Below are 26,659 nucleotides of genomic sequence, written 5' to 3' on the forward strand. Positions count from 1 at the left end.
AAAAAAAATCAAAATGGAAAACATACGTGATATTAGATGCGGAGAACAAATGGTTTCGTTGAAGAGGGGGGAGGAATTTCCTCCCCATAAATTCGGAAAAAATACAGTTTATTAACTAAATTTAAAAGTGTTGCTCGTTCTAAGTGTCAAGTTTGTTCTTTATTTTGAGCAGATAATTTTTTTTAATTAATCCAAGCTCATTTTTAACATAAAGAAAACGAAAAAATAGCACTTCATTAAATTTCACAATATTTTCCACATTAATATATTTCCAAATATAGCCTACTGCGATTGAAATTTTGCCATTAGCCTAGTTAATTGCAAAATTGAAAAATGTTCTATGCTTAAAAAAGAAAACGAAATGAAATAGAAACTATTGAAAAATAAAATAAGACTTAATACTTTTTATAATGATATTCGCAGTATAGATGGGCCAAATCGGTTGTAGTTTGGTCATGGAATTTGCTAAAGGGGGATCCGCTCCAATAATCATTTAATTAATTCAGTCTTTATTTCCAGCACTTAATTGAAACTCCGATTGTCTTATTTGTCATTGAATTGCCTAATAATCACTAAGAACATCCTATTCCTTGTGTTTTGGATTCACAAAATAATGCATAAATATTTAACTGCCTCTAGGTACAATACCATGCTGACTTCTCGCTATTTTTGCTTTTCTATATATTTCTCTTATCCAGCTCCATAAAAAAGAACTGACATATGTGCTAAGATTTATGACTGAAAATAATCGCAATTCGCCAAACGCTAGCGCTACTTTGCGGACATTTATGTTTCCATCAGTATTCTATACGAAATGTCTGCTGAGAATAGAATAAAGTGAATTTAAACAATCTTCTATATATATATAAAAATAAGTTGTTTGTGTGTTATGTCTGTTACACTATGTCTGTTACGCCAGATTATATTTTCTATATATATATATATATATATATATATATATATATATATATATATATATATATATATATATATATATATATATATATATATATATATATATATATATAAATAAGTTGTATGTATTTTTGTGTCGAGGGTTTGCATATGACGTCTGAAAAATTAAGAAGAAAAAGAAAACAAACTAAAATGCAAACACTGGGAATTGCATGAATATTTCGAAATATTTTTGCATATATATATATATATATATATATATATATATATCTATATATATAAAAATAAGTTGTCTGTGGATGGATGTGTGGATGGATGTGTGGATGGATGTGTCAGGTGACGTCACCTGAAAAAACTGGATTAGGTGACGTCAAAACTGAAAAAACTAAAAAAAGGCAAAAACTACAAAAAAAAAAACTAAAAACTAATAAAAAAAATAAAAAAGCTAAAAAACTAAAAAAACTATAAAGGTAAAAACCAATAAAAAACTAAAAAAAAAACTGAAAAAACTAAAAAAAGGCAAAAACTACAAAAAAAAACTAAAAACTAATAAAAAAAGTAAAAAAGCTAAAAAACTAAAAAAACTAAAAAAACTAAAAAAAGGTAAAAAACTAAAAAAAATAAAAAATAAAAAAAAACTAAAAAAAAGGAAAAAACTGAAAAATAAGCTAAAATAAAGGTAAAAACCAATAAAAAACTAAAAAAAAAAAGGAAAAAACTAATAAATGACGACACTCAAAGAGAAAGCGACCAGGACAAAAAACTAAAAAAAAAGGCAAAAACTACAAAAAAACTAAAAACTAATAAAAAAAATAAAAAAGCTAAAAAACTAAAAAAACTAAAAAAAGGTAAAAAACTAAAAAAACTAAAAACTAAAAAAAAACTAAAAAAGGTAAAAACTAAAAGAACTAAAAAAGAAAAAAATAAATGACGACACTCAAAGAGAAAGCGACCAGGACAAAAGGAATGTTCGATTAGCAATCAACAAAGCACCGGGACACAGGGAGTATAAATGACGACCAGGACACAAGTAAAAAAAAAAATTAACAAAACTAAAAAGAAGGTAAAAACTACAAAAAAACTAAAAAGAAAAAAAAACTAAAAACTAATAAAAAAACTAAAAAATCTAAAAATCTAAATAAACTAAAAAAGAAAAAAAAAGGAAAAAAATAAAGGAGAAAAACAAAACTAAAAAACGAATGTATATACAGACCGGTACACCGGGATACAAATGACGACCGGGACACAGGGAATATAAATAACGACCGGGACACAGGGACACAACTACAACGGGGACACCGGGGGAAACAGGGGGATATAAATGACGACCGGGACAAAAAAACTAAAAAGAAATAAAAACTAAAAACTAATAAAAAAAACTAAAAAATCTAAAAATCTAAATAAGCTAAAAAAGAAAAAAAAAGGAAAAAAATAAAGGAGAAAAACAAAACTAAAAAACGAATGTATATACAGACCGGGACACCGGGATACAAATGATGACCGGGACCCGGGACACAGGGAATATAAATGACGACCGGGACACAGGGACACAACTACAACGGGGATACCGGGGGAAACAGGGGGATAACCTGACAATCTATTTATATGCAAAGACAATGGGACAGCAAAGAATGTTGTATATTCGCAAGTTTTACGTAGTTAAAACCATATATATATATATATATCTATATTCACAGGTGGGACATAGGGACACAACTACAATGGCGCGTAACTATTATGGCGCGTAACGACTTACGCGCGCGGGGGGGCTTGGGGGGGGCGCGAAGCGCCCCCACCAACTAGGTGTTGGGGTGGCGCGAAGCGCCACCCCAACAGCTAGTATATATATATATATATATATATATATATATATATATATATATATATATATATATATATATAAGGGTAGAACTAAGGTAGATAGGCATGGAGTTAGGGTAATTCAAATAGTCTTTCAGTTCTAAGAGCCATTTGAAGGTGATTAGAGACCAACAAATGATTCCTTTGCCTACTAGGAAAGCCTACTGGAATTGCAATGGGGTGTGACAGAGGTTTTAGAGTTGATTCATGACGGAAAATATCCACTGGTCTTGTAGGCGAAAGGAGGGACTGAAATATTTTCAAACATTTGAGTTTTGCCTATTGGGAAAGTCTAGCAGAATCGGACCGGGGCGACCAAGATTCTTAGGTTGACTCAAGACTAAGTATTGCATATTGGAAAAGGCGACAGATGACTGACAAGTCGCCTGAACTCGCAGGCAAACAGGCGACCTAAGCCTAATAGGTCCGCCAGCCTAGAGCCTCAGGTGGTTTACCGAATTTTAGGATTGACACATGACTGAAAAGTCGCCTGTCCTTGCATGTGATATGGTGATTTAAAACTAAAAGGCCCGTCCCCGCGTAGAGTCTCAGGTGGGCACAGTTTTTCAACTCAACCCAAAAATAGCATCATGGTTTTATCAGTAGATATTGCTCAAAATTCAAGTTTCGTCTTTTTTACTCATGTAAGAAAAATTAGTATATATTTTCTCAAATTTATTAAGCTCAGTTTACTAACTTCAAAATTTCCATTATAGCTTGGAATTCTCCATACTAAAGGCAGTAGTAATAGGGGATCTGGAGTTTATGCTATGGTTTATTAGTTCTTGATTTTGAATAACACTAAATTGTATTTCTAAAAGTGTTTATTGCTAGCTTTTGATAATTTGGCTGACAAGACCGTGCCTTATAAGTTCATTCTGTCATTTTTAATTTTTGCTTAATGACTTTCAGTTACAAAAGTAAAAGGTCTTTTTTTTACTTAGTTGTTTAGACTTTAAGTTGATACTGGAAGTTGTCAATATTATTGCTGTTGAAGGATTATTGAGAGCCTATTAAATAGCCTTTTTTTTTTGCTGGCGATTTGAGAACTTTTTTGCTCCTAAAACGACATCCCGTTTTGTTCCATGTGACTGTAGATTTTCAGTAAAACGCTTGTTTTTCGAAATCCTTTGCACATAAGGAAATACCAGGAATCGGCCTCTTTGAGCTAGTGTTATAAATATAAGCTACAGACGCTGCGAAGCAATAATTTTTGTTTGTTTTTTGGCAATAATATTTGTTTGTTTTTCCCAGGGGGGATCATATCGATCCAGTGGTCCTAGAATATCATGAGAGGGCTCATTCTAACAGAAATTAAAAGTTCTAGTGCCCTTAATAAATGATCAAAAATGAAATGTAACTAGGCCCCCTCCCACGCTCATTTTTTCCCAAAGTCTTTTGGTCAAAATTTTGAGATAGCCATTTTGTTCTACATAGTCGAAAATCTAATAACAATGTCTTTGAGGATGACTTAATCCCCCACAGTCCCCGGGGGAACGGCTGCAGTTATGAACTTAGTCCATTGTTTACACATAGCATTGGTTATTGGGAAGTATACAGACGTTTTCAGGAGGGATTTTTTTTCTTGTTTGAGAGGGGATTACGCAAAGAAAATTCTTTAAGACAATTTCCCCCATAAGGCTCCATGGCCGGGAAAGAACAGAGGAGAAAACAAAATACCATACAAAAAATATAAACAAAATAAAAAAAATGCAGTCGCTCACCTTAATATTCCCCAAAAATGACAAGCTAAGCAGGGGGTAACACGTGATTTCACCAGCTCAATTAAATATCCAACTCAATCCATAGACATCAACTCCAAGAGAAACAGTAATGAAAAAAAATTTTTTTACTAGCTAGAAAATCTCTAACATAATTTTGGGACATACCAAACGAGTGGCAGCTTCGTGCGAACTCTGGGAGCGTGTTCCAGATCCTGTTGCAAGCTGTCAGAGAGTTGAAGTCAGACCTCACTGACGGAGTGTGAAGAACCAGTAAATTGATGGAAGTGCGAAGGTGATACATCGATTGATAAGAAACAAAAGATATATTATTACGTAGTGACAGCAGGAAGATTGCCGGCAACTGTAAAAAAGAAATGAAAGAAGAACAAGAAAGAAAATAGAGAGATTTCAAATCAAGCAAGGGTTCAAGTGAAGGTCGGTTAGTTTCCTGAATAAGAGTCCTTGCTTTATCTTTAAGTTTTGAAAGTGGCTTCAGAGACGAAGGAAAAGTTGACATCCAAATAACAGAACAATATGAAACATAAGACTGATCTAGGCTGCAGAACAAAATTCTAAGAATCAACCGTGGAAATATGTATTTGAGCTTTCTAAGGATTCTGAGACTCCTGGAAATTTTCATTTTAATCATTTTTTTTTTCATTTGATGCTTGAACGAAAGATTTTCGTCAAGTTGCCTAGGAATCGAACGTAACCATCCTTAGGTCTACTTAGAGAACCTCTTGATACGTGTATTTCATTTAAGTCAGGGCAAGGCTTTGAGGCTCTGGAGAAAATGAGAAAACATGACTTTCCGAAATTTAAGGCAAGATAATTTACATCAAACCAATGGATAACTCCTTTAAAAAGGGCTATCATCCTTGAACCAAGATCAAACTGAGTTCTACCAGTTGTGCCAAGAGTACTGTCATCAACAAAAGTAATAAGTGTATGTGGTAAGGACAAACTCCTCTCGCAATTATTGACGGAAACTGGTTGACAAAGATGACAGAAAATGGTAGGTTTTAAATCTTAACCGCATAAATGAGGTCATTGACTAGATTAAAAAGAGTATTGGGCCAATGACAGATCCTTGTGGAACACCAAATAATTCCAGAAGGGTTATAAAAATGCGGATCAACCGAGATGACTCGAATTGATAAATCTGATAGAAACCGAAGCATTCCTTCTTATACCAATATGGGGTAGTTTCACAAGAAGAGTTTTGTGTGTTAATGAGTCAAATGCTTTTCGAACATCAAGAAAAGAGCAGCAGGTATCAAACCAGAGTCAAGAGCTGAATTTAAATAATTCAAGTGAGTTGCACATGCATGCTCAGTTGAGTGCTTCGCCCTAAAACCAAACTGAAAATCATGAAAAAAGTGTTTATAATCAAGAAGTGGAGAAAGCATAGCTTTTTCAAAAATTTTACTAAACACTGATAAAACAGATAAGGGACAATAATTTGCAGGATCATTCCTTGATCCACCTTTAAAAAGGATAATAACACGAGGACGCATTTGACCACTTGGGAAGACACTATTTTTAAAAGAAAGATTGACAAGTCTCGTGAGAGCACACAAGATGACAGAAAGAATGAACTTGACAACCTTAGTCGGAATACGGTTTGGGCCAGAGGATGAAGAACCCATCAAACCATTGACAATTCTGGCTATTTCAGCTTCAGAGACAGGTTCTAATACCATTGAATTAGGACAAGCTGGTCCAAGGTAAGACCTAAAATCTGGTAGAGAATAAGAAGGACTTACAGAAGAGGTTGTAGTTTTGCCGATATTAGCAAAATAGGAACTAAACGGATCTTGAACTTTTAGCTCAACCCTTACATTTTTGCCGTCAATCAGAACCCTTGAATGGATAGAAAGAGGCAGAAAAGATGGCCTGATAACAGAATTAATCACTTGCCATGTCTTCCTAATGTCTTCACCGTACGCAGAGAATTTTCTATAGTAAAATAACGATTTAGGCTTTCGGCAAAGCGAATTGTAAACTCTTCTATAAGCTTTGAAAATTTGAAAGCGAGAATCACGCGAAAAGGGCTTAGAGGAACTGTAAGCCTTCCATAGATTATTTTTCTTCCTACAACTTTTAAGAAGTCCAGGAGTCATCCAGAATTCAAAGCAGCTGTTCTTTTCGATGCCGGATTTGACTGGGGTGCATCACATGTATCCAAGCAAACTTCTTTCAAAGAATCATAAAACGAATTAAACAAAGAATCTATGTCAGATTCATTTTCAAAAATACTCTACGAACGACCGGCCCACCATGACCTAAGAATATGCAAACCCTCATCATTAAATTTTAAAGAGGAAAACCAGCTCCTTGGCAATGAATGGAAACTATCATACATGGAAGAAACAGGAAAATGGTCTGAGATAACACTCGGCAATTTTGCACCAAGGTCAAAGATGAAAAAATATTATCAAGCAAAGAAGCGGTAGTGTTAGGTATGCGAGTTGGGATGCATGCAGAAGGTACTGTTCGACAAGTGAGTATTGTTGGAAGAAAATCTAAGGACGAGGATCACCTCAGGTCACATACATTAAGGTTGAAGTCACTCATAGTGACAAGTTCACATGAATGAAGTTGGATTATTTCCAAGACCTTCTGAAGAATCTGAAGCAAAGAGGAAACAGGCCCACTAGGAGACCGGTATGTATTGCCAACAATCAAAGTTTTAGCTTGGGTTTTAATCGCAATAACTATGTATTCAAAATTCCTTCTTCATTTCTTGACAGGTCATGTCTAACAGAGTACGGAAGATATTCCGAAACATAAACAACAACCTTTTGGCCACCTTTAGCCATCCTACTCCGATTCAAATATTCCATCTTGTACCCAGGGAGATACAATAGAGATTCGTTTTTCGTTCAAGGAAAGTCTCACAAAGACCGATGGAATCAGGGTGGCAACTATGCACTATTTTTTCAACTCATCAAACGAAGAACAAAGACCCTGAACATTAAGCTGAAGTACAAAGAATCTACCATCTCTCTTGGATACTCGATCTAAAGCCGATACATACTTATTACTAACTGAAAAATGGGGATTTGATGGTGATTTATTAGACTGACCTACTAAATTATTTATCAAACTAAGAACATCAATTGGGTTATTTTGAAGATGAAATAGTCGCTGACCCAAGGAGGAGATGTCACCCAAACTAGAGTCAGACAAATTCAAAATACTTACAAACTATGATCCATCACGCGCCACTCACCACCTAGCAATATAAGGATCCGAAAGAAGAAACCCCATAATCCAGTAATTTAATTTTTATGGAGGCTTTGCACTTGTATGCATAATCTTTGTATCAACGGCTTGTTTACACATACTTTTATTTCACTGCATCCTGATCAGAACCGCTTTCCTAATATCTTTAGCTAAACTGTATATAATGCAATTTAAGTAAGTGTTTGATTAATTCATTGGGATTAAAAACAAATGATGTAAAAACTATACTGTTGGTCATAAATAGGTCATATAATATAAGACAGGAAAATAGGGTTTGAATTCAACTTGGTATTCAAAAAGTTCTATGTCTATATTTTTATTTATTTTTTTTTTTTTTTAAGGAAAGGAAGTAAGCATTACTTGTTAACAATCAAGTTCACAACAGTTTTTAGAATATCCAATTGAAGAAATATAATTTTTAGACAAACTACAAAATTGATTTTTGCAAAAATTATAAAAAAAGAAAACTAACGAGTACGCTTGAGAAACAAAATGTAATTATGAATCTCTAATAAAAATATATAATTTGACTGGATCCTTTGTCTGAGAGGACGGGGGTCAGTGGCGTGACTCTGTAAGCTTAGCCAGAACAATAAAAACAGTAAAGACAAATAATTCAGAGGCAACCACCCAACACAAGGACTCATCAGGAGAATACACTTGCCTATAGGGTTTCGGCACTTTAAATATATATATATATATATATATATATATGCTAAATTGATTTTTGTAGTAATTATAAAAAAAGAAAACTAACGAGCACGCTAGGGAAACAAACTGTAATTATGAATCTCTAAAAACATCAACAGTCTGACTAGATTTAATTTGAATATATATATATATATATATATATATATATATATATATATATATATATGTATATATATATATATATATATATATATATATATATATATATATATATATATATATATATATATATATATATATATATATATATATATATATATATATATATATATATATATATATATATATATATATATATATATATATATATATATATATATATATATATATATATATATATATATATATATATATATATATATATATATATAACCTCCAGTTAATGGTTTTTGACCATGAAGATTTAATGGCACACTCATGTTTCCCAGCCTTTCATGTTTAGAAACGGTACTAGAAAGTTAAATTTTTCGCGTTGTGTCGACGTTGCCAATACGAGCGTGTAAAGCACGTATATGTAATCATTACCTTTCTAATAAACTCTTAAAAAGCTTACTACGATGCTCCGGAACCCCGCTACAACCAATAGAAAAAACATGATACATCAGTTGTATACGAGCTAACTCATAAAATAATCGGCAAATTAACGATTTTATCATATTTTTAAATATTGATTTTTGAACATCTGACCATTTGCGAATTTTTCATTTGAATTTGCTGGCATTTTAAAGGGGTTTGAAAATCTTTTTTTATAATTCACAAAATTTTGTTTTTAGAGGAAGATTTTAGGTTAAACCCAAATAATAGTTACCATTCTCAAATAGCTTTAAATAGCAAGTTTTCTCTCTAGATATTCTTTTTTAAATCGTTTTTTACACTTTTGGTTAGTAATTGACAGGAAACAGCTTCAACCATGATAAGACAAACAAATGTTTATAGTTGACTTGAATTGGCTGTATTCGTACTTCTGTGGATCTGGGTTGAGTACATGACATAAGACTCAGGCTCCTCATAAGATTTTTTTTATTATGGGCTAATAACCAGGTTAGTCTATATGAAATAACTTCCAGGTTATACTCGAAGATCTGAAAATGCTCGAAGTCAAGTGGGACAAGTTCTCTCACACTTCAGATCACTTTGATTTGTGCCTCTCCTTTTGCGAGAAATTAATTAAAGAGGGCAAGGCTTTTGCTGATGATACACTACCAGAACTAATGAAGGAAGAAAGGGAGAAAAGGATTGAATCCAAAAGAAGAAACACGCGTAAGTTTCCCAATCTCTCTGTGGAATTTTGACAATACTATTACATTATCATTGCTATCATTACTCTTACTATTATGTCATTACTATCATTTATACATTGGCTCTGCTATTTGCATTGTCATTGCTATTATGTTCCAGATTCTTTATTTTTTATTTTTTTTTTAATTTTCGAAAACTGGGGTCCAGCAGACCCCACCCTGCTGTTAGTGTAACTTTTTTCACCTTGCCAGTTAAGGGTTAGTCGCCTGAATAAATTGTGGCGATAGGAAAAGGACTCACCTCAACTATAAACGAGGCTATTCAACAGTAATCCCTTTCTGTGCTTTTGTGGTGCTTGAATGCAAGAGTGCAGCAGGAAAAGAGAATCATTGTTACTATCGTTGCCATTGCATTGCTATCATTACTCTTACTATCATTTCATTACTATCATTACATTGTCACTGCCATTTGTATTGTCGTTACTATTATGTTTCAAATTTCGTCAAGTAACTTTTATTTCACATTTAAATTTATGAGACAATCTACGCTCATATTTTTCATGTATTTATTATACTATTTGTTTGGTATCATGTGTAGCATGTTTATCACAGACTGTCATTGCGGGGATGAATGAGAGGATTACATCTAAGAGAGGGAGTGGAGTCACATTAAAAGATTACTTTCGTATTTTGATTTGTTGAAAGGGAACAAAAGATATCTAAAAGAGAAACACAAGAAAATTTTCTAATCTCCCAATGGAATTTGGGAGCGCTTCGCATGGTGTCTTTGGTATTGTGAGGTAAAACTGGTCAAGTAGCTTTTGTTAGTTTATTTCACATTTTTATTTATGTGACAATATACACTCATTTTTCAATTTATTTATTCATATTTATACTATTTATCTTGTATCAAGTGAACCATGTGTCTACTACGGACCGACCCTGAGGGAGGGGGAGCCATAGGATTATATCTAGGAGAGGGACAGGGTTGCATTGAAAAACGCAATCACATCAGTATTCAGATTTTTTGTATGACAGCCCCTTCTCCTTGTTCCCCTCCCTTAATTTTTTTGCCATCAAAATAAAATGTATTTTTTTTTCCCTGAATGCATCTTAGGTCTATTCATTCCTGAAAACCGTGATTTTCTAAGATTTATTTCTTAGTTGTCTAAAATTATGAAGTTATTGCGTCAATACCATATATACGTCAGTGTTGCTACGTTGACCGTGAAAGTAAATGAGCGAAACTACTTAGTTAAATTTGACAGCACATTATCTTCCGTGGAAACTCAAAACATTAACAATTTGTTGAATTCTAAAGAGAAATACCCCTTTAAAGGAAAACTATATATTTTTATGCTGATCAGTGCCGTATGGTTTCAGCTTACTTTTATTTGTTTACTTGTTTTTTACTGATTTTTCACCCATGTTGCCTTTTTATGGCACTTGATATCTACCAAGTGACATAGAGCGATCGCTAATTCTGTCGGTCTGTCTGTCCTGGTTTTGCTAGTTTAGGCACTTCCAGGTAAGCAACGACGATGAGATTTGGCAGGCGTATCAGGAACCAGACAAGAATAAATTGGAAATTGTCGTTTCTCGATTCGATCATCTGTGGGGGGGAAGTGGGGGTACGGTTAAATCAGAAAAATAGAAAAAATGAGATATTTTTAACTGACAAACGGGGGATCGGATCTTAATAAAATTTGAGGTTTGGAAGGATATCGTGTCCCAGAGCTCTTATTTTAAGTGTCGACCGGATCCGGTGACATTGAGAGGAGTTGAGGGGGAACCTAAAATCTTGGAAAACGCTTAGAGAGGAAAGGTCAGGATGAAACTTGGTGGGAAGAATAAGCACAAGTCCGAGATACTTGACTGACATAACAGGACCAGATCCGATCTCTTTGGTGGAGTTGGGAGGGGGAGTAATTCGAAAAAATAGAAAAAATGAGGTATTTGCTACTTACGAATGGGTGATCAGATCTTAATGAAATTTTATATATAGAAGGATCTTGTGCTTTTAGAACTCTCATTATAAATCACCACCAGATCTGGTGACATTGGGGGGAGTTGGAGGGGGAAACCGGAATTCTTGAAAAACGTGAAAATCGAGGTATCTTACGAATAGGTTATCAGATCTCAATGAAACTTGATATATAGAAAAATCTTATGTCTCAGATGCTCCATTTTCAATTTGAATCGGATCGGGGGATATAGAGGTTTGGAGGGGGGAAACAGAAATCTTGAAAACCGGAAATCTTGGAAAACGCTTAGAGCGGAGAAACCGGGATGAAACTTGATGGGAAGAATAAACACAAGTTATATATACGTGATTGACATAATTGGAACGGATTCGTTCTCTTTGAGGGAGCTGTTGGTTGTTAATTTAGAAAAATTGATGTGTTTTTAACTTAAGAACCGGTGACTGGATCTTAATGAAATTCGATATTTAGAAGGAGCTCATGTCTCAGAGCTCTTATTTCAAACCTCGACCAGATCTGTTAACATTGGGGGAGTTAGAGGAGGAAAACGGAAATCTTGGAAAACGCTTAGAGTGGAGAGATCGGGATGAAACTTGGTAGGTAGAATAAGAAAATTTCGTGGATTCATTATTGACGTAACTGGACTCTCGTTGAGGGATTTAAGGAGTGAGGTTCAATGCTTTGGCGAGTTTGATGCTTCTGGACGTGCCAGGACGATGAAAATTGGTAGGCGTGTCAGGGAGCTGCACAAATTGACTTGAAAAAGTTGTTTCCCTCGATTCGACCATCTTGGGGGCTGAAGGGAGAGGAAAAATAAAAAAAATATATAGATATTTTTAGCTTACGATTGGGTGATCGGATCTTAATGAATTGTGATATTTAGAAGGACCTCGTGACTCAGAGCTCTTATTATAAATCCTGACGACATTAAGCCTCTAACTTTCCTTTTAAATCAATCTATTGATTCTTAGAATTTCGCTTGAGCTCAAACCTTATGAGTTCTTGGTTTTTAGCTCTTCCGACCTCGTCACAAGTGCTATATGAGCTCTTAGCTCTTGTTTAAATTTGGCGCCCACTACTACCAAAATTAAAGTTTTTTTTTAATAAAAATTGACTTTCTGGTTTTTTGATTTTTATATATATTTTATATATATATATATATATATATATATATATATATATATATATATATATATATATATATATATCTATATATATAAAAATAAGTTGTCTGTCTGTCTGTGGATGGATCAGGTGACGTCACCTGAAAAAACTGGATCAGGTGACGTCAAAACTGAAAAAACTAAAAAAAGGCAAAAACTACAAAAAAAACTAAAAACTAATAAAAAAAATAAAAAAGCTAAAAAACTAAAAAAACTAAAAAAAGGCATAAACTACAAAAAAAACTAAAAACTAATAAAAAAGCTAAAAAACTAAAAAAACTAAAAAAAGGCAAAAACTACAAAAAAAACTAAAAACTAATAAAAAAAATAAAAAAGCTAAAAAACTAAAAAAACTAAAAAAACTAAAAAAAGGTAAAAAACTAAAAAAACTAAAAACTAAAAAAAACTAAAAAAAAAAGGAAAAAACTGAAAAATAAGCTAAAATAAAGGTAAAAAACCAATAAAAAACTAAAAAAAAACTGAAAAAACTAAAAAAAGGCAAAAACTACAAAAAAAAAAAGTAAAAACTAATAAAAAAAAGTAAAAAAGCTAAAAAACTAAAAAAACTAAAAAAGGTAAAAAACTAAAAAAATAAAAAATAAAAAAAAACTAAAAAAAAAGGAAAAAACTGAAAAATAAGCTAAAATAAAGGTAAAAACCAATAAAAAACTAAAAAGAAAAAAAGGAAAAAACTAAAAAAAATTTTCATCTAAAAAACTAAAAAAAACTAAAAAAGGTAAAAACTAAAAGAACTAAAAAAGAAAAAAATAAATGACGAAACTCAAAGAGAAAGCGACCAGGACAAAAGGAATGTTCGATTAGCAATCAACAAAGCACCGGGACACAGGGAGTATAAATGACGACCAGGACATAAGTAAAAAAAAAAAACTATCTATATATATAAAAATAAGTTGTCTGTCTGTCTGTGGATGGATCAGGTGACGTCACCTGAAAAAACTGGATCAGGTGACGTCAAAACTGAAAAAACTAAAAAAAGGCAAAAACTACAAAAAAAACTAAAAACTAATAAAAAAAATAAAAAAGCTAAAAAACTAAAAAAACTAAAAAAAGGCATAAACTACAAAAAAAACTAAAAACTAATAAAAAAGCTAAAAAACTAAAAAAACTAAAAAAAGGCAAAAACTACAAAAAAAACTAAAAACTAATAAAAAAAATAAAAAAGCTAAAAAACTAAAAAAACTAAAAAAACTAAAAAAAGGTAAAAAACTAAAAAAACTAAAAACTAAAAAAAACTAAAAAAAAAAGGAAAAAACTGAAAAATAAGCTAAAATAAAGGTAAAAACCAATAAAAAACTAAAAAAAAACTGAAAAAACTAAAAAAAGGCAAAAACTACAAAAAAAAAAAGTAAAAACTAATAAAAAAAAGTAAAAAAGCTAAAAAACTAAAAAAACTAAAAAAGGTAAAAAACTAAAAAAATAAAAAATAAAAAAAAACTAAAAAAAAAGGAAAAAACTGAAAAATAAGCTAAAATAAAGGTAAAAACCAATAAAAAACTAAAAAGAAAAAAAGGAAAAAACTAAAAAAAAATTTTCATCTAAAAAACTAAAAAAAACTAAAAAAGGTAAAAACTAAAAGAACTAAAAAAGAAAAAAATAAATGACGAAACTCAAAGAGAAAGCGACCAGGACAAAAGGAATGTTCGATTAGCAATCAACAAAGCACCGGGACACAGGGAGTATAAATGACGACCAGGACATAAGTAAAAAAAAAAAACTATCTATATATATAAAAATAAGTTGTCTGTGGATCTGTGGATCGTGGATCAGGTGACGTCACCTGAAAAAACTGGATCAGGTGACGTCAAAACTGAAAAAACTAAAAAAAGGCAAAAACTACAAAAAAAAAACTAAAAACTAATAAAAAAAATAAAAAAGCTAAAAAACTAAAAAAACTAAAAAAAGGCAAAAAACTACAAAAAAAACTAAAAACTAATAAAAAAGCTAAAAAACTAAAAAAACTAAAAAAAAGGCAAAAACTACAAAAAAAACTAAAAACTAATAAAAAAAATAAAAAAGCTAAAAAACTAAAAAAACTAAAAAAACTAAAAAAAGGTAAAAAACTAAAAAAACTAAAAACTAAAAAAAACTAAAAAAAAGGAAAAAAACTGAAAAATAAGCTAAAATAAAGGTAAAAACCAATAAAAAACTAAAAAAAAAACTGAAAAAACTAAAAAAAGGCAAAAACTACAAAAAAAACTAAAAACTAATAAAAAAAAGTAAAAAAGCTAAAAAACTAAAAAAACTAAAAAAAGGTAAAAAACTAAAAAAAATAAAAAAAAAAAACTAAAAAAAAAGGAAAAAACTGAAAAATAAGCTAACATAAAGGTAAAAACCAATAAAAAACTAAAAAGAAAAAAAGGAAAAAACTAAAAAAAATTTTCATCTAAAAAACTAAAAAAAACTAAAAAAGGTAAAAACTAAAAGAACTAAAAAAGAAAAAATAAATGACGACACTCAAAGAGAAAGCGACCAGGACAAAAGGAATGTTCGATTAGCAATCAACAAAGCACCGGGACACAGGGAGTATAAATGACGACCAGGACATAAGTAAAAAAAAAAATTAACAAAACTAAAAAGAAGGTAAAAACTACAAAAAAACTAAAAAGAAATAAAAACTAAAAACTAATAAAAAAACTAAAAAATCTAAAAATCTAAATAAACTAAAAAAGAAAAAAAAGGAAAAAAATAAAGGAGAAAAACAAAACTAAAAAACGAATGTATATACAGACCGGTACACCGGGATACAAATGACGACCGGGACACAGGGAATATAAATGACGACCGGGACACAGGGACACAACTACAACGGGGACACCGGGGGAAACAGGGGGATATAAATGACGACCGGGACAAAAAAACTAAAAAGAAAAAAAAACTAAAAACTAATAAAAAAACTAAAAAATCTAAATAAGCTAAAAAAGAAAAAAAAAGGAAAAAAATAAAGGAGAAAAACAAAACTAAAAAACGAATGTATATACAGACCGGGACACCGGGATACAAATGACGACCGGGACACAGGGAATATAAATGACGACCGGGACACAGGGACACAACTACAACGGGGACACCGGGGGAAACAGGGGGATGTAAATGACGACCGGGACACCAGGACAGGGAATGGTCGATTAGCAATCACCATCAACAAAGCTCAAGGGCAATCATTAGAATCATGAGGTATAGATCTGAATACAGATTGTTTTCCCGTGGACCATTATATGTTGCATGTTCAAGAGTCGGTAAACCTGACAATCTATTTATATGCAAAGACAATGGGACAGCAAAGAATGTTGTATATTCGCAAGTTTTACGTAGTTAAAACCATATATATATATATATATATATATATATATATATATATATATATACATATATATATCTATATTCACAGGTGGGACATAGGGACACAACTACAATGGCGCGTAACTATTATGGCGCGTAACGACTTACGCGCGCGGTGGGGCTTGGGGGGGGCGCGAAGCGCCCCCACCAACTAGTATATATATACAAACTAGCTGTTGGGGTGGCGCTTCGCGCCACCCCAACACCTAGTTGGTGGGGGCGCTTCGCGCCCCCCCAAGCCCCCCCGCGCGCGTAAGTCGTTACGCGCCATTGTAGTTGTGTCCCTATGTCCCACCTGTGAATATATATATATATATATATATATATATATATATATATATATATATATATATATATATATATATATATATATATATATATATATATATAAATATATGGTTTTAACTACGTAAAACTTGCGAATATACAACATTCTTTGCTGTCCCATTGTCTTTGCATATAAATAGATTGTCAGGTTTACCGACACTTGAACATGCAACATATAATGGTCCATGGGAAAACAATCTGTATTCAGATCTATACCTCATGATTCTAATGATTGCCCTTGAGCTTTGTTGATGGTGATTGCAAATCGACCATTCCCTGTCCCGGTGTCCCGGTCGTCATTTACATCCCCCTGTTTCCCCCGGTGTCCCCGTTGTAGTTGTGTCCCTGTGTCCCGGTCGTCATTTATATTCCCTGTGTCCCCGGTCGTCATTTGTATCCCGGTGTCCCGGTCTGTATATTACATTCGTTTTTTAGTTTTGTTTTTCTCCTTTATTTTTTTCCTTTTTTTTTTCTTTTTTAGCTTATTTAGATTTTTAGATTTTTTTAGTTTTTTTTATTAGTTTTTAGTTTTTTTTTCTTTTTAGTTTTTTTGTCCCGGTCGTCATTTATATCCCCCTGTTTCCCCCGGTGTCCCCGTTGTAGTTGTGTCCCTGTGTCCCGGTCGTCATTTATATTCCCTGTGTCCCGGTCGTCATTTTTGACGTCACCTGATCCAGTTTTTTCAGGTGACGTCACCTGATCCACGATCCACAGATCCACAGACAACTTATTTTTATATATATAGATAGTTTTTTTTTTTTTACTTATGTCCTGGTCGTCATTTATACTCCCTGTGTCCCGGTGCTTTGTTGATTGCTAATCGAACATTCCTTTTGTCCTGGTCGCTTTCTCTTTGAGTTTCGTCATTTATTTTTTTCTTTTTTAGTTCTTTTAGTTTTTACCTTTTTTATTTTTTTTTTAGTTTTTTAGATGAAAATTTTTTTTTAGTTTTTTCCTTTTTTTCTTTTTAGTTTTTTATTGGTTTTTACCTTTATTTTAGCTTATTTTTTCAGTGTTTTCCTTTTTTTTTTAGTTTTTTTTTTATTTTTTATTTTTTTTAGTTTTTTACCTTTTTTTAGTTTTTTTAGTTTTTTTAGTTTTTTTAGCTTTTTTACTTTTTTTATTAGTTTTTAGTTTTTTTTTTTTTTGTAGTTTTTGCCTTTTTTTTTTCGTTTTTTCAGTTTTTTTTTTTAGTTTTTTATTGGTTTTTTACCTTTATTTTAGCTTATTTTTTCAGTTTTTTTCCTTTTTTTTTAGTTTTTTTTTAGTTTTTAGTTTTTTTTCGTTTTTTACCTTTTTTTTAGTTTTTTTTAGTTTTTTTAGTTTTTTTAGCTTTTTTATTTTTTTATTAGTTTTTAGTTTTTTTTGTAGTTTTTGCCTTTTTTTTTAGTTTTTTTTAGTTTTTTAGCTTTTTTATTAGTTTTTAGTTTTTTTGTAGTTTTTTGCCTTTTTTTAGTTTTTTTAGTTTTTTAGCTTTTTTATTTTTTTTATTAGTTTTTTAGTTTTTTTTTGTAGTTTTTGCCTTTTTTCAGTTTTGACGTCACCTGATCCAGTTTTTTTCAGGTGACGTCACCTGATCCATCCACAGACAGACAGACAGACAACTTATTTTTATATATATAGATATAAAGTATCCACTTAATTAACTTCAGAAAACCAGATTTCATTTCTAGTGTCCATTATAATTTTCTTTATTTTTGGTAATTTGATCTATTAAGTTGTTTTTAAGGTATGTGATGGATATTTTGGCTTCATATTTTTATTTAAGTTTCGCCACCGAGCCTAGCTTAGAGCAGGAGCATCAATTTGCAAAACTTCGAGATGCATTTTTTAAAATCTAAGGGTACAGTCAGGGCAGTATCCAGGATTTTTTTGGTGGGGGGGGACTCTCAGTAAAACTGTATAAACAAATTTTTTCATTTTGACAATACGGCCATCATTTTGGAATACTTTTGTGCTTTTTCTCTTTTTTTTCTTTTTTTTTGTTTGTGTCAAAAATGGTCAACATTGACCCCTTGCCTATTTCAAGTATATAACATTTTAAATACATTTTAGTCATAATTAAATATATATATATATATATATATATATATATATATTATATATATATATATATATATATATATATATATATATATATATATATATATATATATAGATATATATCTATATTTTTTTTTCTTTTTAGTTTTTTTGTAGTTTTTACCTTCTTTTTAGTTTTGTTAATTTTTTTTTTTACTTGTGTCCCTGGTCGTCATTTATACTCCCTGTGTCCCGGTTGCTTTGTTGATTGCTAATCGAACATTCCTTTTGTCCTGGTCGCTTTCTCTTTGAGTGTCCGTCATTTATTTTTTTTCTTTTTTAGTTCTTTTAGTTTTTACCTTTTTTTAGTTTTTTTTAGTTTTTATTTTTTTTAGTTTTTTACCTTTTTTTTAGTTTTTTTAGTTTTTTTAGTTTTTTAGCTTTTGTATTTTTTTTATTAGTTTTTAGTTTTTTTGTAGTTTTTTGCCTTTTTTTTAGTTTTTTTAGTTTTTTAGCTTTTTTTATTAGTTTTTAGTTTTTTTTGTAGTTTTTGCCTTTTTTTAGTTTTTTTTAGTTTTTTAGCTTTTTTATTTTTTTTTATTAGTTTTTAGTTTTTTTTTTGTAGTTTTTTGCCTTTTTTTAGTTTTTTCAGTTTTTGACGTCACCTGATCCAGTTTTTTCAGGTGACGTCACCTGATCCACGATCCACAGATCCACAGACAACTTATTTTTATATATATAGATAGTTTTTTTTTTTTTTACTTATGTCCTGGTCGTCATTTATACTCCCCTGTGTCCCGGTGCTTTGTTGATTGCTAATCGAACATTCCTTTTGTCCTGGTCGCTTTCTCTTTGAGTGTCGTCATTTATTAGTTTTTTCCTTTTTTTTAGTTTTTTTATTGGTTTTTACCTTTATTTTAGCTTATTTTTCAGTTTTTTTTTCCTTTTTTTTAGTTTTTTTGTAGTTTTTTGCCTTTTTTTAGTTTTTTCAGTTTTTTTTTTAGTTTTTTATTGGTTTTTTACCTTTATAGTTTTTTTAGTTTTTTAGCTTTTTTATTTTTTTTTATTAGTTTTTAGTTTTTTTTGTAGTTTTTGCCTTTTTTTAGTTTTTTTCAGTTTTGACGTCACCTGATCCAGTTTTTTCAGGTGACGTCACCTGATCCATCCATCCATCCACAGACAGACAACTTATTTTTATATATATAGATAGATAGATAGATAGATATATAAAAATAAGTTGTCTGTGTGTGGATCTGTGGATCAGGTGACGTCATGTTTTGTTCGCATATGACGTCTGAATTATTTCACACTAATACAAAAGAAGAAAAAAAACTAAAAAAGGTAAAAACTACAACAAAAAAAACTAAAAAGAAATAAAAACTAAAAAAAACTAAAAAAAGGTAAAAATCTAATAACTAAAAAAAACTGAAAACAATAAAAAAAAGGCAAAAACTACAAAAAAAAAATAAAAAACTAATAAAAAAACTAAAAAAGCTAAAAAACTAAAAAAAAACTAAAAAAAAAAACTAAAAAAAGGTAAAAAACTAAAAAAAACTAAAAACTAAAAAAGAAAAAAAAAACTAAAAAAAAGGAAAAAACTGAAAAATAAAGAGAAAAAGAAAACTAAAAAAATATGAATAAATATATATAAAAATAAGTTGTTTGTGGGTTATGTCTGTCTGTCTGTCTGTCGAGTGACGTCGTGTTTTGTCCGCATATGACGTCTGAATTATTTCACACTAATACAAAAGAAGAAAAAAAAAACTAAAAAAGGTAAAAACTACAAAAAAAACTAAAAAGAAAAAAAAACTAAAACAAGCTAAAAAACTAAAAAAAGGTAAAAAACTAAAAACTAAAAAAAAACTGAAAAAACTAAAAAAAGGCAAAAACTAAAAAAAAACTAAAAACTAATAAAAAAAACTAAAAACTAATAAAAAAAACTAAAAAAGCTAAAAAAACTAAAAAAACTAAAAAAAGGTAAAAAACAAAAAAAAAACTAAAAAACTAAAAAAGAAAAAACTAAAAAAAAAGGAAAAAAACTGAAAAATAAGAGAAAAAGAAAACTAAAAAAATATTAATAAATATAAAAAATATAAATATAAATATAATATAAATTAGCAATCAACAAAGCACCGAGACACAAATGACGACCGGGACACAGGGAGTAATAAATGACGACCAGGACATAAGTAAAAAAAAAAAACTAAAAAAAAATGGTAAAAAACTACAAAAAAACTAAAAACTAATAAAAAAAACTAAAAAATTTAAAAATCTAAATAAACTAAAAAAGAAAAAAAAGAAAAAAGGAAAAAAATAAAGGAGAAAAACAAAGCTAAAAAACGAATGTATATACAGACCGGGACACCGGGATACAAATGACGACCGGGACACAGGGAATTTAAATGACGACCGGGACACAGGGACACAACTACAATGGGGACGCCGGGGGGCACAGGGGGATATAAATGACGACCGGGACACAAGGAATATAAATGACGCCCGGGACACTCAAAGAGAAATCACAGACTGGAACACCGGGACACAAATGACGACCGGGACACAGGGAATATAAATGACGACCGGGACACAGGGGACATAACTACAAAGGGGACGCCGGGGTGCACAGGGGGATATATAAATGACGATGGTGACTCAGGGAATGGTCGATTAGCAATCACCATCAACAAAGCTCAAGGGCAATCATTAGAATCATGAGGTATAGATCTGAAATACGGATTGTTTTCCCCATGGACCATTATATGTTGCATGTTCAAGAGTCGGTAAACCTGACAATCTATTTATATGCACAGACAATGGGACAGCAAAGAATGTTGTATATTCGCAAGTTTTACGTAGTTAAAAACATAATATATATATATATATATATATATATATACTAGCTGTTGGGGGTGGCGCTTCGCGCCACCCCAACACCTAGTTGGTGGGGGCGCTTCGCGCCCCCCCCAAGCCCCCCGCGCGCGTAAGTCGTTACGCGCCATAATAGTTACGCGCCATTGTAGTTGTGTCCCTATGTCCCACCTGTGAATATAGATAGATATAATATATATATGGTTTTTAACTACGTAAAACTTGCGAATATACAACATTCTTTGCTGTCCCATTGTCTTTGCATATAAATAGATTGTCAGGTTTACCGACTCTTGAACATGCAACATATAATGGTCCATGGGAAAACAATCTGTATTCAGATCTATACCTCATGATTCTAATGATTGCCCTTGAGCTTTGTTGATGGTGATTGCTAATCGACCATTCCCTGTCCCGGTGTCCCGGTCGTCATTTACATCCCCCTGTTTCCCTCCGGTGTCCCCGTTGTAGTTGTGTCCCTGTGTCCCGGTCGTCATTTATATTCCCTGTGTCCCGGTCGTCATTTGTATCCCGGTGTCCCGGTCTGTATATACATTCGTTTTTTTAGTTTTGTTTTTTCTCCTTTATTTTTTTTCCTTTTTTTTTTTCTTTTTTAGCTTATTTAGATTTTTTAGATTTTTTAGTTTTTTTATTAGTTTTTAGTTTTTTTTTCTTTTTAGTTTTTTTGTCCCGGTCGTCATTTATATCCCCCCTGTTTCCCCCGGTGTCCCCGTTGTAGTTGTGTCCCTGTGTCCCGGTCGTCATTTATATTCCCTCTGTCCCGGTCGTCATTTGTATCCCGGTGTACCGGTCTGTATATACATTCGTTTTTTTAGTTTTGTTTTTCTCCTTTATTTTTTTTCCTTTTTTTTCTTTTTTAGTTTATTTAGATTTTTAGATTTTTTAGTTTTTTTTATTAGTTTTTAGTTTTTTTTTCTTTTTAGTTTTTTTGTAGTTTTTACCTTCTTTTTAGTTTTGTTAATTTTTTTTTTTACTTATGTCCTGGTCGTCATTTATACTCCCTATGTCCCCGGTGCTTTGTTGATTGCTAATCGAACATTCCTTTTGTCCTGGTCGCTTTCTCTTTGAGTGTCGTCATTTATTTTTTTCTTTTTTAGTTCTTTTAGTTTTTTTACCTTTTTTAGTTTTTTTTAGTTTTTTAGATGAAAATTTTTTTTTAGTTTTTTCCTTTTTTTCTTTTTAGTTTTTTATTGGTTTTTACCTTCATGTTAGCTTATTTTTCAGTTTTTTTCCTTTTTTTTATTAGTTTTTAGTTTTTTTGTAGTTTTTGCCTTTTTTTAGTTTTTTTCAGTTTTTTTTTAGTTTTTTATTGGTTTTTTACCTTTATTTTAGCTTATTTTTCAGTTTTTTTTCCTTTTTTTTAGTTTTTTTTTAGTTTTTAGTTTTTTTTAGTTTTTTTACCTTTTTTTTAGTTTTTTTAGTTTTTTTAGTTTTTTAGCTTTTTTATTTTTTTTATTAGTTTTTAGTTTTTTTTGTAGTTTTTGCCTTTTTTTTAGTTTTTTTAGTTTTTTAGCTTTTTTTATTAGTTTTTAGTTTTTTTTTGTAGTTTTTGCCTTTTTTTAGTTTGACAACTTATTTTTATATATATAGATAGTTTTTTTTTTTTACTTATGTCCTGGTCGTCATTTATACTCCCTGTGTCCCGGTGCTTTGTTGATTGCTAATCGAACATTCCTTTTGTCCTGGTCGCTTTCCTCTTTGAGTGTCGTCATTTATTAGTTTTTTCCTTTTTTCTTTTTAGTTTTTTATTGGTTTTTACCTTTATTTTAGCTTATTTTTCAGTTTTTTTTCCTTTTTTTTTAGTTTTTTTTTTATTTTTTTATTTTTTTAGTTTTTTATACCTTTTTTTAGTTTTTTTAGTTTTTTTTAGTTTTTTAGCTTTTTTACTTTTTTTTATTAGTTTTTAGTTTTTTTTTTTGTAGTTTTTTGCCTTTTTTTTAGTTTTTTTCAGTTTTTTTTTTAGTTTTTTTATTGGTTTTTACCTTTATAGTTTTTTTAGTTTTTTAGCTTTTTTATTTTTTTTATTAGTTTTTTAGTTTTTTTTTGTAGTTTTTTGCCTTTTTTTAGTTTTTTCAGTTTTGGACGTCACCTAATCCAGTTTTTTCAGGTGACGTCAGCTGACACATCCATCCATCCATCCATCCACAGACAACTTATTTTTATATATATAGATATATATATATATATATATATATATAATATATATATATATATATATATATATATATATATATATATATATATATATATATATATATATATATATATATATTCACAGGTGGGACATAGGGACACAACTACAATGGCGCGTAACTAATATGGCGCGTAACGACTTACGCGCGCGGGCGGGCTTGGGGGGGCGCGAAGCGCCCCCACCAACTAGGTGTTGGGGTGGCGCGAAGCGCCACCCCAACAGCTAGTATATATATAAAAATAAGTTGTCTGTGTATGTGTGTGTGTGTGTCGAGTGACGTCATGTTTGTGTGTCGACTGACGTCATGTTTGTTGATTGACGAAATTACACATCGGGACACAAATGACGACCGGGACACCGGGACGTCTATATATATAAAAAATAAAAAAAGCTAAAAAACTAAAAAAACTAAAAAAAGATAAAAAAACAAAAAAAAACTAAAAACTAAAAAAGAAAAAACTAAAAAAAAGGAAAAAACTGAAAAATAAGAGAAAAAGAAAACTAAAAAAATATTAATAAATATAAAAATATAAATATAAATGTAATATAAATTAGCAATCAACAAAGCACCGAGACACAAATGACGACCGGGACACAGGGAGCATAAATGACGACCAGGACATAAGTAAAAAAAAAAACTAAAAAAACTAAAAAAAAATGGTAAAAACTACAAAAAAAAACTAAAAACTAATAAAAAAACTAAAAATCTAAAAATCTAAATAAACTAAAAAAAGAAAAAAAAGAAAAAAGGAAAAAATAAAGGAGAAAAACAAAACTAAAAAACGAATGTATATACAGACCGGGACACCGGGATACAAATGACGACCGGGACACAGGGAATATAAATGCCGACCGGGACACAGGGACACAACTACAATGGGGGACGCCGGGGGGCACAGGGGGATATAAATGACGACCGGGACACCGGGGACACAAGGAATATAAATGACGCCCCGGGACACTCAAAGAGAAATCACAGACTGGAACACCGGGACACAAATGACGACCGGGACACAGGGAATATAAATGACGACCGGGACACAGGGACATAACTACAAAGGGGACGCCGGGGTGCACAGGGGGATATATAAATGACGATGGCGACTCAGGGAATGGTCGATTAGCAATCACCATCAACAAAGCTCAAGGGCAATCATTAGAATCATGAGGTATAGATCTGAATACGGATTGTTTTCCCATGGACCATTATATGTTGCATGTTCAAGAGTCGGTAAACCTGAAAATCTATTTATATGCACAGACAATGGGACAGCAAAAGAATGTTGTATATTCGCAAGTTTTACGTAGTTAAAAACATATATATATATATATATATATATATATATATTATATATAATATATATATATATATATATATATATATATATATATATATATATAATATATATATATATATATATATATATCTATATATATATATATATTACATCTATTTCACAGGTGGGACATAGGGACACAACTACAATGGCGCTTAATCTAATATGGCGCGTAACGACTTACGCGCGCGGGGGGGCTTTGGGGGGGCGCGAAGCGCCCCCACCAACTAGGTGTTGGGGTGGCGCGAAGCGCCACCCCAACAGCTAGTATATATATATATATATATATATATATATATATATATATATATATATATATATATATATATATATATATATATTATAAATATATATAATTAAATATATAAATATATATATATATAAATATACTAGCTCTTGGGGTGGCGCTTCGCGCCCCCTCAAGCCCCCGCGCCTGCGTAAGTCGTTACGCGCCATTGTAGTTGTGTCCCTGTGTCCCACCTGTGAATATAGATAGATTTATATATGTGTTTCAAACTACGTAAAAATTGCGAATATACAACATTCTTGGCTTTCCCATTGTCTGTGCATATACAAAGCCGTATGTACTAATAATGACGTCATATGCAAACGCTCTTTTTACAAACAAACAAACATACATACACACAACTCGTTTTTATATAGATAGATAGATAGATAGATACAATACAAATTAACTGCGTAAAACTTGCGAATATACAACATTCTTCGCTGTCCAATTGTCGCTGCATATAAATAGATTGTCAGGTTTACCGACCCTCGAACATGCAACTTACAATTGTCCATGGGAAAAAACAATCAGTATTAAGATCTATACCACATTTTTCCAATGATTGACCTTGAGCTTTGTTAATGGTGATTGCAAATTCTAATCGAATTGGGAATTGCAATCTTTTAAATTGAAAAGACAGATCCGTTGGAATCATGGGAATGCAAGGAATAAGAACAGCCCCACCCTCAAAAAGCCCTGTCAAGATTGTGGCCTCTATTAGGTTTTCCATTGTTTTTTTTTTATGGCAAGTCGCGTGCCATTGCAAAGCTTTGTTGGGGTTGATATTTCTTAAAAGTATTATTGGTACGCCTATTTTTAGTTGTATCACGTGTGGTGGAAACCCTGAAAGATCTATGGAATTTAAAAATTCAGATGGATAATTAACCGCTTCATTTGGTTCCAAAACTGTGTCGACTGACTTGTAAAGGACTGCCTGGTCTCGAATCTTGGTCGGAATGAGCAGTTCTTCCACCAGGTAGCAATGTTGCGGCTATTCCGGACGACGCAATTGCCAACACTATATCATTTTTTGATCGAATTGATGCCAGAATCAGTTTTATCACAAACGTTTTTACCAGTACCTCCTGGCGCATCCAAAAAGAAAATTTCTTCAACGTTGTTATCGACACAATGCATTATCGTATCATAAATGTCTTTTTGTTCCGACGTTAACTTGGAAATGTTATTTTGTACATACGACAATAGATCACTCGTACTGTAACTTTGTTTCACGATCCAATTCTACACATGTCGAAACAGCAGCGATATGATTAGGTGAAGGCATTCCCAAATCCTGAAGAGGTTTGTTTGCCATACGTACGCACAAATCTTGTATAATAACTAAAGTGTAGTTATAAATTTCTGATGCAAAATCAAAAGTCATATCTGACGTCTCTAA

Source organism: Artemia franciscana, chromosome 7 (assembly GCF_032884065.1).
Source record: "Artemia franciscana chromosome 7, ASM3288406v1, whole genome shotgun sequence".
NCBI lineage: Eukaryota > Metazoa > Arthropoda > Branchiopoda > Anostraca > Artemiidae > Artemia > Artemia franciscana.